The 16,303-nt window shown below is 41.3% G+C and overlaps 1 protein-coding gene and 1 long non-coding RNA gene across 2 annotated transcripts in view; one reads left to right on the plus strand and one right to left on the minus strand.

Moving 5' to 3' along the window:
* PLEKHG5 (pleckstrin homology and RhoGEF domain containing G5) overlaps nt 1–16,303 on the minus strand; it is an 834,379-nt gene that overhangs the window by 781,544 nt on the left and 36,532 nt on the right. The gene's annotated exons all lie outside the window — the stretch shown is intronic.
* Nucleotides 1,717–16,008, plus strand: LOC138300533 (uncharacterized). The gene is made up of 2 exons (XR_011204957.1): nt 1,717–1,861; nt 15,809–16,008. It is a non-coding gene; the product is annotated as an uncharacterized lncRNA (long non-coding RNA).

Here is a 16,303-nt window from a genome sequence, read left to right on the forward strand (position 1 = left end):
CCTGGAATTTTCTCAATTTGTTCTGCTTATATATGATTTTCTTTGGGTCTAATTTCTATGGCTACTGGCAACACTTTTGCGTGTCCTTTTGTCTGATATCTGATCTTTTGATGCTGTGTGAGGCCTTTTGACTAGTGCTTTGGGCTATCTGTGGGTACTAAGCAGTGCTGGAGATGAAGACTGTTGCTGACCACAAATAAACCAGAGTCAGAAGCTGGCGTATGCTGCTTGTATAGCAAACCTACCATCCTTCTGCACACTTGCTCCATCAAGGTTAGAAAAGAGTCAAGGTATTTTAAGGCAGTGATGTAGTATACCACATGAGTTTACACAAAGCCATAGATCTCCAAGGTGGCAAAGGGAGACAGTAGTATCCTTCGTCTGTGGTACCCCCACCCACAAATTAGCTGCCAAGTACATGGAGAAGACAGGCATACTGATAATGAGATGGTCAAAGTTCCACCTCTGCCACTGGTCCACCAAACTCCCACTGGAAACTAATTGTGACTGTATTTGCTGCCTGATTTTAACATGGTCTGGCAGGGGGAAATGGTGGAGTGGTAATTGTTGGGCCCTGCAGTTCAGAACTGGTGGTAGTTGACCGTTAATCTCTACCACAGGGCTCAGGAAATCCCTGTTGCTTTCATAAGCTTATGGGAGTGGAAGATGGCTTCTGTCTTCCATGGAAACCAATGAACCACAGTAATCCTTAGGATTACCTGCTCAATAGTGCAGAAGAACCCCAGAATAAAAGAGTAATCCAGATGATTTCCATTCTAGTACAACGCATGTGCATAGTATCAGCTATGAAATCGCCTAAATTTTTCTTTTACTGGAGGAGGAGGGCCTGTCTCAGTTCACTCTCTGTGCTTTTATTACCACCATTAAAACTGGAAGCTTTCTAATGTTGGCCTAAGCTCCCTTGAATTGTGTAATATATCAGTACTGATTCTAGTCTCTTGGACAATATGCAGAACCTGCCTTTCATGTAAGATCCATGTATAGCTTTGCGACAAGCACAATGCATTTTCTCTCAAAGGCTACATTTCCCAGAAGCTCTCACCTTCTGTAATATCTCACTTGTGAGTTCCAGCTTCTTGGAAAACATTCAGGATATCAAATTTTCAGACCACCCAAAGGGAAAATGGAGTAAATATACCCAAAGGGATACATTTACACAAACTAACATCTATGGAGCTTATTTACAGAGTCAATGGTTTGCCTAAAAATCTGACATGAATCGGCATTGGACACCACAGCTCTAAATAAAATTAATTTCCTGACTTCTTGTGAACCTTTTCATTTACATCCATATTTAAAATAGTTACATGTTTTAATTTTTGTAACTGTAAGGGAGATAAAGTAGAAAGAGAAAATTAAGAGGAAAGCGAATGATCTTTCACATGGAGATTTTTCCAAGTTATTTTAAACTGGACAGAAGAGAACGCTAAATGTAAAGCCACTGTGATATTCGGCTGTAAATGGCGCTCATTCACCATTGTTCAAAAATGAAAAGTTACTGAATTGTGCATTTTAATTTTGCACAATGAAGCTTTTGCCATCTGCCAATATGCACCTAATTATCGTTCTCATTAGAGAGGGCAGAGCTGTTTCGAAGGGGTTTTCCCATAGGGGCGGCCTCTAGAGCATGCAGCAGGTGATTTCAATTAGAGTATCAGCCTCCGCCATCTTTAGCGTTCAGGCAGCTAATTAGAATCAGATGGGGTTTGCATTTTAAATATCCTCTTCCTCCGGGTGAAGAAGTGAAGCAAAATCACAAGAAATAAAACATCTGTAAGAGATGGGGAGAAAACCTTAAGGTGAAAGGGAGGTCTATCAGGCGAGACCCTGCCTAGAGTTGGTAAGTAAATGAACGCTTCCGCATGAACTGTCCACGCCGCTGCAGAACATCGCGTGAGAATAGTGTGTGCAAAACCCCAGTGAACCTAAGCAGTTTCCAACCTTTTTCTGATAAAAAAAAACCGGAATGCTGCAAGGTTTGGCTGAATACTACACAGATCAGCCGCGAACAAGGATGGCATTTCTAAATGCTAAACAAAACCTTGAAATATTATACCCATAGCAAAGACGACATGCTTATAATAGTAGAGTGGCCAACAGAGCTAATAACATGTTTTCCTCTTTCTCTAATCCACCTTCTACTCTTCTGGAAAAGTTTTTATTGAAGTTTATACTCCTCTCCTCCTTGAGCTCGGGCAAACTGCCTCAGTCAGCAAAGCAAAGCTTTTACTGGTCTGTTTGCTTCCCTCTCAAGAGTACTCGATAGACAGAATTATGGGTCAGGTGTACTAACACGAGGAATACGGATTTCCTAAAGTATGAAACTCTTTTAAGTTTCATTAGTGATTTCTAGTGGGTCTCAAATAGACCTACCTCATACATATTAATGAGGTAGGTCGCAATTTGGAACCCATTAGGAATCGCACTCATCACAGGGATGGTAGTCTGCCAAGATCAGCAGACTACCATGTCTGCAATTGCTTTTTAATAAAGCAGTTTTTTTTAACGCATCCGGTTTTCCTTAAAGGAAAACGGGATGCCTTTAAAAAGAAAAAAATGAACTTTGCAATTTCATTTTTTAAGAGTAGGCAGTGGTCCGTGAGACCACTGCCTGCTCTTAAAAATTATTACTATTTAGATTCTCAAATGGGAAGGGTTCCCTTGCTTTGCTACCGGAGTTCAGTCGCAAACCAGTAATACATACCATACCGATTCGCTATTTAGAAGGAATGCCCTAAACACGCCCTTCTAAATACTGAATCGCAAATGCAATTTGGTAATAAGTTACTAAGGGTCATATGTATGAACACTTTTTCCCATAGACACAGAATGGGTAAAAACCTTTGTTACATCTGGCCCCAAATCGGTAACAAGTTGCCGAATTGCATTTTGCATTTTGTACGTTAGAAAAAGCATTTTTCCTGTCGCAACAAGCTCAATCGGGCCATTTGTAACCGGAAACGTGCTTTGTACATCTGGCCCTGAGTTGATATACTCAGCAACGTAAAAATAAGCCATATAGTTCAATATGAATACACAGGCAAAAGCACTCACATCTACATGCATTTCAAAATACATATACCCAATATTTAACATTTTCCATTAGAAGAAGTGTCCAATTGCATTCAATAGAGCACAGTATGCCACTTAAGAGGATATATAAATGCTCACATCAGTGCCTACCAAAGCATTTCACAACAATTGGACCACAGTATGCCACTTAAGTGAATATTTAAATGCTCACAAAAGCAATGCCCACCAAAACATATCACTCACAACTGTTACAATACCATACATTAAGGCAGATTTATAAAAAAAAATGCTCAATACATCTGTACATACAATGGAGACACACTTATATTGGCTATGCAGTGCGCCCTCAAACCAACCGACAACAATCCGATCTCAGCCACCAAAAACTTTCGTTACAGTGGACATTCTCATTTTCCTGATAGAAAATTTAAAAAAAAGAACGGAGAAACGTTCAAAAAAGTCAAAACCATTATGTTACCATATTAATGGCTGATTGTGTGCCATGCAAATGCTGATTAATAAAAACAACAGCCCAGGAAAAAAAATGTAAAACAAAAAGCAGAAGATAAGTATAATTATCTAACGTTAAAGTTTGAAAAAAATAATTCCTGATATAATTTAAGAACAACAAAGGGCTGATGCAAATGTTAGTGATATTATATGCGTAATAGTATTGATAATAACAAAAAAATGCACTTTTGTATATAACTTGGTACTACCCAGGTGCCATTTCATAGCACTGCAAATAACATGGTAGATCCGAGGTTGATAAAACGAGCACCGTTGAAATGGGCACTTGTTACTTGAACACCAAAAGACAATATGGTATTCAATTACAGCTAGATGAAGTAACTAATTTTTTTCATTGAAGTACACATAATAAACATATTTTACATAGAAAACGAAGCACGATAATTGCATACATCTGTAGTGTTTACACAGGCACATTTACTTCTATGTAGCACATTAAGGGGCCAGATGTAGCAAAAGATTTGCGCCTCGCAAACGGCGAAAATCGCCGTTTGCGAGGCGCAAATGCCTCTTTGCTATGCAGAAATGCATATTGTGAGTCGGGACCGACTCGCAATATGCATTTCAGAATCGCAAATAGGAAGGGGTGTTCCCTTCCTATTTGCGATTCTGAGTGGTATGCAATACCATTTGCGACCGCATATGCGGTCGCAAATGGTGTCGCAGTTACCATCCACTTCAAGTGGATGATAACCCACTCGCAAATTGGAAGGGGTCCCCATGGGACCCCTTCCACTTTGTGAATGGACCCACAAATATTTTTTCAGGGTAGGTAGTGGTCCAAGGGACCACTACCTGCCCTGAAAAAAAACCGAAACTAAAGGTTTCGTTTTTTTTTTTAAGTGCAGCTCGTTTTCCTTTAAGGAAAACGGGCTACACTTAAAAAAAAAAAACTGCTTTATTGAAAGCAGTCATGAACATGGAGGTCTGCTGACGACAGCAGGCCTCCATGTTTGCGAGTGCCTAGACTCGGTATGGGGCCGCAATTTGCGACCCACCTCATTAATATTAATGAGGTGGGTCTTTGCGACCCCATACCGACTCGCAGAAGGTGTCTGAGACACCTTTCTGCATAACATTTTGCGAGTTGCAGATTGCGAGTCGCTAGTACTCGCAATTTGCAAGTCGCAAAATGTTATTTTGCTACATCTGGCCCTTACTGTGAAAGTAGCATGCATTCAATGAAGTGTCCATGCCAAGCGTGGTTTGTATGTATGCGTTGCCTTTCATTTTTGACAGACACTGAATTAATTCCAGACTGTGGTGTAAAACTTTCTGTCCATAATTATTTATATCCTAGCTCTGGTGCGGGATTGATAACTGAGCACAAAACATAACTGAACAAATAAAATACAAAAGGAAAGTTACAAAACCTAGCAAAATAATATATATATTCCACCTGGGCTACCCTTCCATTCTCCCCACAGCTGTGGCATGTATAAGTCAACAGAGGAAAACACTGGCACCATCGAGCAAACAAATGCTATTCTATAATAACAGAAGTTAACTTAATCACACAGAAGCAGAAGGCCACAAGCCGACGATTCAACCAAGTAAGGGGGAGCGATTTAGAGCGAAGATCACAAAACTACAATAAAGACCCAGTGATTGTCGGCACAATGACAGACCCGCAAACACAGCCCTAAGAATATATTCCCGAAGAGTACACCAATCCATTCAACAGGTACTATTTTATTTTATTATTTTATAACAGACTAGCTCTTACGGAAGAGAGGGCAAAGCACAACACTCACCATCAACCCTCAATGTATCTATTATCACCTGTATAATAAATGTAAATGCAGAAAATCTAAAATTATATAATTGATCGCAAATATTTACAGAATCTGGGGCCAGATGTACCAAAGGATTTTACCCATTCTGTGTCTATGGGAAAAAGCTTTTGTACATACGGCCCCTGCTTTTTATAATAAAGTAATTGCGACTGTTAATGTAGTAATATTTTCCCACTGAAATAGAGGTAACAAATATCGTTCTCTGAGAATAACCAAGCCTAGCTACATAAACAGCATGAATCACATCTTGTAAAGGACAGCTGCATAAAGCACATATTTTAGCACAGTTTTCTTTAAGCCAGACGCAGTCATTTACTGTTACCTTTGAATCTTCTAACATTAATTTCTACCTTAGCTGCTAAGTAATACTATGTGTGGCCTGGGGTCACAGTATATGGTAAAAGGGAAGTAAATGTCTCATGTTTTGACAGTGGCTGTACTATTGATAACAGCTGCCTAACCTAACAATGTTCTTCATTCGGGCCTTTAAAACTAAACTGTTATCCTTTAAAATGATTTCACTTAAACCACCTTTATTTAACTCAGATGGTTCAGTTTTTTTAAATTGGGAAGATACACAGTGATCATTATTTAAATCAAAAGCAGGCTCTTCCAAAAGCAGGCAAACATTGTGTTAGTTAATAATTTCGAAGTGCATGCGAATAATGTAAAATGTGAGCATAAACCCTAAAGCTTAACTCGACCTTTCCCAATTCCATTCAGATTGCTCCCACTGACAAACTTTTAATTATTGCAACATGTTCTATGTCCTGATTTGAGGATACAAAAATATCATCATTATCCTTAAAGCATCGACTCGAATGCAGAGTGTTGACAATGTCTTGAAGGTACGTATAGATAAGTAAACTGAAATTTACTGTTCCTAACCCCACATCTATGTACCTTGAAGATTCTTCAGGGTAAATAGATGTGGAGTTAAGAAGAAATCACCTATATTTAAATATATATAGACATTCCAATATCCCAGCTATGATATTTTTGTAGGACAATGTTTGAAACACAATGTCCTTGTAGAGTACCCACGCAACACCACATATTAACATTGGTGCCTCAGCATGATCATATCTGGTCAGAAATAAACTACTTTAAAACAACAAACTGCAAACAACCAAGTGCAGATGCACACACAAATTTCAATGCAACAAGTGATACTAAGGCCATGCATGCCCAGTACTGTTACACTGGCACGAAGAGAACATCTTCCAAAGCCCTCTCTTTCAGCACCCATGCACAAAAAAAGTACCAGCTGTGTGTCACGTGCCACATATTACTGAGCGTTACAGTCCAAGAGAACATCAATTTCACAGAAGAAACCTTGTCTAACAACCACAAATTATATAGAAATCTATAATAAAGCTCGTGAATGATAATCAGTCTGCTCATGATCCCCGGGCTCAGTTTGGCACAGAATATAGCAGCCAACACTACCAACATGAGATGCACACAGAGAGCAGCTCAATGTGAAGAACAAAGCGGCTGCAAGAGATGGGGAGATGATCTGTGGTGTGGGTTGTAGAAAAGGAGGCATGACAGGGGTGTGGAATTTAATAAAATATCTACTTGCCCATGGGACAGGTTGCTTCTTAAATCTACTTGACTTGTAAAAAAAATCTACTTGTCCCTTTGGTGCCATGTAGTGTGGCCACAAATTATGGCAGCAATCTCATTATGTAAGAGCTCTGATAATAGCCTCTCTGGTTATGCCCGGGCTACTACTGTAGTCAGGCTTGAATACTTGCAATCTCAATCCCTACTATAGCAATTTCCTTACTTTGCAACCTTTCCACAGATCTACATACTGGGGCTGGGGGAAGCAGTAAGCAATAGTTTTAGGGCTGGAATGCTTTTGAGTCTGCAAGCCTACTAACTTGCATGTTTTAAAGATTTTCACAAGCTCTTCTCTAATCTTTTGGAAATGTACTCCTGGCAATGGCAGAAGTAGAAGTTCTTCCAGGGTTGGGAAAAAAGTGGTTAGAGGAAAGTGAACTTGCAAACGCTCAATCAATTTTCACATGAGCAAATCTACACCTGTATATTTGCTCGTGCTAAAATACAGTTCACAAAATTTTTCCTCGGAGTACGATTTCCTGGTCTACTTCTGTAAGCACTTGTGAATCCATGAAAACCACTAATTCAAAGACGTATGGGTGCACTTTTGTGACTTTCTTTAAGAACTGGGTCCCTAATTAGGTCTTGCGTTAACAAAGACATTTTGCTTTTATTTAACCTCTATTTCTCTCTCTATCTGCTGGCTTTACTGCGAGTGATCGCATTCTGCTCATCCACAAGGAGCATATTGGAACACAAAGTAGTTTTGTTCAGTGCCAGGAACTACAGTGGCTATCAGTGGTGTAACAAAACTGGAGGGGGCACCTCTGCAAAAAACATGGAGGGCCCCCCTCCAGACTCACTCAGGGCAGGTGTTGTGCTGAGGGAGCCCCCTGGAGGGGGCTGCAGGCCTTTGTTACGCCACTGGTGGCAATGTGTGCTTTTTGAGACCAAAAACCTTTTTTTTCTTCTTGTCAGTGTTTGTTACAATGGTGAGGGCCTGGCAGCTCCCACAACAATAAAATGTTACAAAAGCCATGTCAAAACAAGACACACATTGACAAAACCAAAAGACTACCAAAAAATGTCAGATGGGTTGGCTTTGCCAGTGCTTGTTTATTTTCATGCTTCCCATAATCTTGTTGAAAATGGTTACACTGATTTTTCATTAGGAATATTTGTTTGAACTACTAGCATGCATCAACACATTTTACTAACCAATGCTTCAAAGAAATAGCACCTAAAATGTCATCGTAGCGAAGCACTTTTTTTCCTACTTGCATTTTTTCTGAGAATTTTATTTTGAAAACAAAGAATCATCACTCCTGCTTACAAGCTCCTGCAACATTTGCATCTGTTCAGTGAGCATTCTGGAGCATTATACTTAGCCTCCTATTGTTAAACTTTTCAAACGTGTATAATTGTTTTTTTTTTACTGGAACCACTGTCAGTAGTGCAGTGTAACATTAAAATGTGTATTTACAGCACTACCCTAATAATGAAGGCTTTTCATTAATGAACCATAAATACATGTTTGAACAGCATTAACATATAGACACACATATTACCTCCACTGCAGAGAGTTACCTTCTGTAAACTGGCAGCCAAAGGATTTGTACTGCAGGGGGTTGGGCCTACTTGTCCCAAGAACAAAATAAACATGAAAACTTGCTGCCCTTGACCCCAAACAATATGTCCCGGGCGTGGGGCACTAAGAATTAAATGTCCCTGCATGAAGACTCCAAGGTTTTGTCTTTGGTGTTGGAAATGTGAGAGTAAGAAGGGGTCTGGGTCAAAAGACCTTTAGTTATAAATTCTGATTCTGCAGTGTTCAAGCAAAGATGATTTTCATTCATTCTGCACTGGCTGTTCCAGGAAATAAGACAAATGAGCGGTACTGAGCCTCAGCAGTATTTCTGAATTGGTTTCCTTTTCAAGGGGCTCCACCATAGCTCCGCCAAAACCTAAATACACAGGAATAGGCCTAACCTGCTCTACTGTTGATCCCAACACCCAGCACCACACAGCACAGGTAAGAACATATTATCAACAGCAGAGACCGCTCAACAAGACATTTATGTTACTCTCTTACCCAGCCCCAAGGACACGTTGTATCAGTGTGCAGTACCAGAGGAAGTTAGATAGGAGTAGTATCACAGGAATGACCCACCAGAGTACAACTGGCTCCCCACACACTTACCTGTGGGAAGCTGAGCCACAGCATTCCATTAGCTCCTCCACCTACCTATGCTGAAACCAGCTCCAGCTACATGAATTCTAAGTGTTAACCTCCGCCAAGCGGCTCCACTCTATTTCCCCACCTAAAATGGCAGCATCAAATTTCTGACAGAAACAATTTAGTCCCGCTCATTTGTGGGATGTTGTGCTGCTGTACAACACTTCCCCAGTTTAGCCTTAATCTCCCCCGGGCCTACATCACTCCTGGCTCATCTTCGTCATGCTCCTATCTGATTGATACAGATATCGCTGGCAGAGTAGAGCTCCCTTCGTCCTCTGCCTCCCACAGCAAGGCCTTCCTTTGTGTATCAACCTGTGTGATCATTAGGTTCTCTTTAGTTGCTTGATAATTGCTTAGCAGTATGTGAGGAAGAAAACTGGAAAAGGGAATAGTGATCTCAAATAGTGGTATAACAGCAATAGACTACAACCAAATGGCACCCATACCTCACATAAAATATAGGAATGGTCACTCTCAGAACTTTTTTTTTGCTCAGAGTGCCTGTAATGGGGCAGCAGCTTAGCACTCCACAAACCCCATTGCCCTGTTCATCCGTTTATTTTACCTTTTTTGCTCAAGTTCATTCAGTCGGTGGGCCATGAGGTGGGTTTTCCTTATGAAAGGCAAACAGTCTGAATGTATTTTCTGCCACTAACCTCAATTTCCTATAGAGTATCTTGCTCATGCCTTGATAATATTTCATATGACCTGTTTAAAGTCTTTATTGGTTTCAGTAGATCAAGTGCTGGGTTCTGGGGGGTTGTCTGCTTCAGGGATGCAAACTTTATTCCCCTGCCAATGTATTCTGGGAACTTGGTATCTGTATCACACTGCCAAGGGAGATATGAACAGAAACCCATGAAATGGGGAAAAATCTTTGTGAGAAAGAACAGCCAATCACAACTGTTTCATGGGCACATTGTGTTTTCCTACAGAGTAATCTCAGGAACCATTTTATTCCTGTCTCAAAAGTCTATTTTTTATCCTATCTGGGACAAAAGTCTAGGGCAGTGGTTCTTAATCTTTTGACTTCTGAGGACTCCCGTTTAGTCATTAATGAAATCCAGGGACCCCCACTGGACCATTAATGCAATTTGGGGAGCCACACTGAGTCCCTATTGAAATCAGGGGACCCTGGCATATGCAATTTCGAATTGGAAAGTATGCAATACACAAAAATACAGAAGCAAGCATCCATCAAACAAATATATATTTGATTTATTTACAAACAAATATTTAATTTTTATAAATTTTAATGGGAAGGTTGGAGCTTTTTAAAACTCATTTGTCCATACTATATTTTGTTTGATGCACTTGCACTGCTCCCATGAATCAGTGTGAGGATACCAGCTCAATTTTTAGTTTCTAATTTCAAATTCCTTCTCGTTTACTGAACCTTTTAAAATGTTCAGTTTTAAATTTTGCTTCTTTGTTCATGGACACTTTATTAACGAGTTACATTATTTGATATTATAAGAATTTTTGATCAGGTAGAGGAAGCCTATGTTAAAGGATCAGCTGTGAATATGCACCTCTTATGTGGTTGGTACCTGAGGGTAATTTGTTTTATAGGAAATGTGAACTCCACATTATTAGCGGAAAGACGCAAGACAATATTGATGAGTATAAATCCAAAATTAGCAGATTTCAGTGTGAAAGAATCCTCAGATGAAGCTAAGGGCCTTCTTTCTGAGAATGGTGAAACAAATTGGGAAATATGTCCAAACCTTTACTAGTCTGGACTAGGCTCAGAGGTCAATGAGAAAAATATTTTCAAACAACAGTTTTTATGGGCTAGCTGGGAGGAGAGGGTAATCTCCTGGCCACGGTTCCCATAAGTCTCATCTCTCAGGATATCAGCCCTTAGGTTACCATGGACGTGGATTTAACAGACAATTGTCTGGTCTTTACCCCCAGAGAGAATAGAGCAAGAGGTTTGAGGGTCCTTTAAATTACAGAGCTCTTCAGAGATTACAAAGAACAGCTTTAGCAGAAGGTTTGTGCTATGAGGACAGTGTGACACTGACTGTGGAGGCAATGGGAGAGCTGAAGTGGTGGTTGGAAAATTTGGAAGCATGGAATGGATGTGTGATTTTTTAAAATAAAACCAGATTATGTGTTGGAAACAGATAGAGTGATATTGGATACTTATCCTATTTATCGGGGGATGCAACCGGGTTGCCCGCTGTCACCATTATTGTTTGCCCTGGCCATAGAACTGCTGGCGGCTGAGATGCGAAGCAGGGGTGTGGGCAGGGGAATAAAATGGGGTCAATCAGAAAATATTATATCACTGTATGCTGACGGCATTCTCATATATGCCAGAGACGGGGAGTCGCATCTACCCTGGGCCCTGATGACGCTGGACCGATTCGGTGCATTGTCAGGATTACGCCTCAATAGGAGAAAGACATTTGTCTTTCCCCTAACACAGAACCTTGAGCGGCCCTCCTCCTGCCCAGAGGACGTGGTTTGGTCTCCACGTACCTTTAAATATTTGGGCATACAAATATACCATGAGATCGGGGATTTGCGGGACGGAAACATTGGGAGGGCGCTCCGTTCCTTGAGGGCTTCGGTCGGGTTCTGGCGCTCACTAAAGTTATCCATAATGGCCAGAATTTCGTTATCCAAAATGATCATGCTACCCCGCATCCTTTATTGTTTTGCTAATCTACCGTTATTGATCCCTTCAACATGTTTCCGCAAACTGAGCACACTACTTAGGGAACTTATCTGGGATGATGGCCATAGACGTACAGCACTCTTGACCCTCTGCAGACCAACGCTGGCGGGAGGCCTGGGGGTCCCAGACTTCGAGATTTATTACCTATCATGTCAACTGCAATTTGTCGCCAGCTGGCTCACTGGGAAGGGATGTCTGGACAGATGGGTTACCACTGGGGATAAGGGTACAGATCGGGTCATAGCGTGAATGATTAATAAGAGGGTGACCAAACAGATGAACAGTAGGATGATGAAAGTAGCCATATCAGACTGGATGAGATGCACCAGACGAGTGGGGGTGGGATCCCCTTACTCCCCGGCTTTGCCACTGACCGTGCTATTAATAGATTCGGGGGAGGAAGGCTTGATAGGTACAGGACTTGGGATTTGGAAAAGAGCGGGAGTGGAGACGGTGGGTGACCTATTCCGAGACGGGGAGCTGAAGCCCTTTACTGACCTAGTGAATAAAGAGGGAATCCCGCCGGGCAATTTCTTCTATACCAGAAGTTAACACATAACTTACGAGAACATTGGGAGACAGTGAATGCAGAGCCCACCACTCATCGAATATTCCACCTCCTCTTAACACTAGGAGACGACTCCCACTGCATCACAAAATTGTACCGAGCCCAACAGGAGGAGGCCCTTGACCCAATGCAACCCTTATGGGAGAGATGGGAAAGATCCTTGGAAAGCGAAATAACAGACCCGGAGTGGTGCAGGGTACTAGCGCATTCTAAGGAGGTCTCGAGAAACACAAGACTGAGATATACCCAGTATAATTATACCCACAGGACGTACCTCACCCCACACCGCTTATCCTTAATGTACGGGGGGAGCCCAGGACGTGTCCCAGGAGGAGTAACGTAAATGCAGAATTTGACCAAATGGTGTCGAATTGCCCCGAAATACAACGAGGCCGGGGCAGTGTGTTAGCAGACCTAACTAGACTGCTTGAAAAAGAATTGACCCTGTCACCTACTGTGTGCCTCCTGGGTATTAGAACGGGACTTCCACGTGGGAAGGTGAGGGGTCGGTTTTTAGACCTAGCTCGGGTTCTTTACCGGAGACTGATCGCGATGGGATGGAAGTCCCCCAGATCCCCCTTGTTGATGGAGTGGAGGCGGGAAGTAGAGAAGTGGTCCAGAGCTGAATTACAGATACTGAAAAGAGAGGAAGAACGTGGACTTCTCCAAACACCCATAGTACCAGACTGGAAGGAGATACTGATGAAATGAGAAGGGATAGTGAAGGGAGCGGACACGACTACAGAGGGACTGACATAGAAACAGATTGGGGGACAGAAATAGAAGGAAGCAGTGACACAATACCTGTAGCGAGAAGGGGCGAACCGGGGACCTAGACCCTAAAGGACAATGGGAGGGAAACAGCTGTAGGCATCGGATATAACGCTTAAGAACACAAAACTGGCCGGATGAAGATAGATGGAGTTGGGCAAGGCATGAAGGAGATACTGTTATCTGATTAATAGGGACGGATAGCATGAAAGGAATTAACCCGGCTCTGAAGAGTAAAGGAAAAGAGACTAACCCCGGAAAGTGCAACCGCCTGCCCATTCAAGTACCATCGCATTATTAGTTTGTTTAATCTTAGTTAAAGACTGTTTTAGAATTATGAAAATAAGACTAATGGTATGGCTCTCTCATGGCTCTCAGGTATATACAGGAGGCCCCAAAGAACTGGACTAAGAGTATTTGGATGTGATGTAATGGTATAACGAAGTATGTGATAACCTCTTAGATCATGTAACACCCTGAAATACAGAAGTGAGAACCAGCCCCTATCACCAACTATAATGTATATGTACAACAGCAAAATGTTAATAAAAAATATTTTAAAAAAAATAATAAGTGTTGGAAACAGATGCCAGTATGTCAGGTTGGGGAGCAAGGTGTTGTAAACAGGAAATAGATGGTGTTTTTTTTTATTTTATTTTAAAAGGCAGATATTTCTGCACTGCACAGTTTCAAACAATTCAAGGGGGCTTCAGTCTTATTGAAGATAGACAATATAAGAGCAGTGACGTATGTGAACAAACTGGGCGGTTGCAGGTCAAGGAAATTAACAGATTTAGCTAAAGAAATGTGGAAATTTTGTCTGGATCAAAAAAAATTGGGAAGCAGAGTATTTTCCAGGGATGCACAATGTAGTGGCAGATTGGTATTCAAGTAATCAGATGGATTTCATCCATGGAAATTGGAAGTCGGATTATTCAAGGAAATACAGAAATGTTTGGATCCTCTGGATGTGGATCTCTTTGCATCCACACTGACTTTCCAATTGCTGAAATATGTCAGTTGGAGGTCAGATCCAGGGACCATGGCGGTGGATCCGTTCATGCACGGTTGGTCAGGGATGGCAGCGTATGCATTTCCATTAATTTCTATGATTCAGCAGGTTTTGCTGCAGTACCGGAGACGGAAATGTCAAATTGTTTTGAAAACACCTTTTTGGAAGACACAGGCCTGGTTCCCATCTGCTCTGGAATTAGCAATAGATTGTCCTTATTTCATTCGGGTCCTGGAAAGGAATGTTAAAGAGTGCAGAAGAGGAAAATCATTTTTTGGTTCAATCGGGTGTGCTCAACCTTCTAGAATGAAAGATATCAGGGAATCTGGAAGTTTCTCTGGACTTTTGAAATCAGCTGCTGGGTTTCTTGACGAGTCTTGGGCTCCAGGAACAAAAAAAAGGTTGTTATCGTTCTGCAGTTGCTGCTGGTCACTCTTTAATTCAAGGTATTTCAATAGGGAAGAATCCATTAGTTTGTAGAATGATGAAGGGGATTAGTTTGAAGAGGGTTCCAAAACCCAAATAGCAAACCATTTGGAATGTAGATTTAGGGCCTCATTACGAGTCTGGCGGTCCTGGGACTGCCACCAAAGCAGCGGTCCGGCCTCCATATTATGACCGTGGCGGCTGCTGGTCGACAGCCTGGCCGTGCTGGCTGGCGTAATCTGCCAGGGCAGCGCTGCTCCGGATTACAAATCGCCCCTCTGATGGCTTTTGCATGGCAGTTGTACTGCCATGCAAAGGCTGGAGGAGACGGGTTCCCGGGGCCCCATGTGGGCCCCTGCACTGCCCATGCATTGGCATGGGCTGGCCACGGGCCCTCAGGGACAGCCCTTAGTGTCGAAATTATTTCAGGAATGGCCTAGTAAGAGATTTTTGGCTACAAGAGAGTTGTCATGGAAATTAACAACTTTGTTATGTTTAATATCTTGCAGAAGGGCATCAGGTGTGAGAGCATTGGAAGTATCACACAGGTTTTATCAGCCTAATGGGGTTATGTTTAGTATTACTGTAAGAGCAAATACAATGTTTACATCTGGGGTCTTGATGATTTACCAAAGTTGTGTGTAGTTAAATGTATTAAATAATATGACAATCGTATGTTGGGAAAAAGGAGTGCTGGTGTGGATAAATTATTGATTTCATATGTTAAACCTTTTCAAGCTGCTACAAATGAGACCATTGCTGCTACAAAGGAAGCAGGCATAGATGTTTCTAAATTTATGCCACATTCAGTAAGAGGTGTTATAGCGAGTAAGCTTTTTATTTCGGGGGAGACTAGAGTATATTACAAAAGCAGCAGATTGGTCTAATGCAGATATTTTTAAGAAGTCCTATTTTAGACCAATAGATCATGTTTCACGATGCACTTTGCAAGCCTTTAACATGCATAATGCTAGCCTCCTATCTTGCCATAAAATGTCTATTCTCATAGGTTTACTGTATAAATAACCACAATTTTATTAAAGACAAGGAGGCTAACATTATCCCACTGCACCCTCCCAGGTAAGTAAAGAGTTTTGGGTGTGGTTTCAGTGAAAGTATGTTATTTAATTATGTTTTTGATGTCTTTCTTACATAGGTCAGTACGAAGATGACAAATTGTGATGTTAGGAAGAAAGGATAACACGAAAAGAACAAACAAAAGAGACAGAGTACGGAATGCAGAGGCTTTATATAGACTGGAGTGTTCCATTTTGATTTATGATGTCATTGTGTTCTAATATTGGATCTTTAAATGGTGGCTGCTCCGAAGGAGTAAAGAAAAGCATTAATGCGTAATGCTAGTATCCTTGCCTTTAATAAAATTGTGACTGTTTATTCAGTAAACCTATAAAAATTGACAATCAAGACTTCCATTTGGATTGAGTGAGGGGATAAAGTGTTCACAATTTGATCAATTACCACAGATAAAGGTATTTTTAACACACGTCTAATACAAAACGTAAATGAGAAATGCCCTCTCCCTAAGTGTGAGTGGATATTTTTGCATAAGCACTAGGAGTGTGTGAAGTTTTCATTAAGCGTTTTTATTATTGTGTAGTTCCTGATTATTGACCTGCCCATAGTTTAAGGA

This window comes from Pleurodeles waltl, chromosome 6 (assembly GCF_031143425.1).
Source record: "Pleurodeles waltl isolate 20211129_DDA chromosome 6, aPleWal1.hap1.20221129, whole genome shotgun sequence".
NCBI lineage: Eukaryota > Metazoa > Chordata > Amphibia > Caudata > Salamandridae > Pleurodeles > Pleurodeles waltl.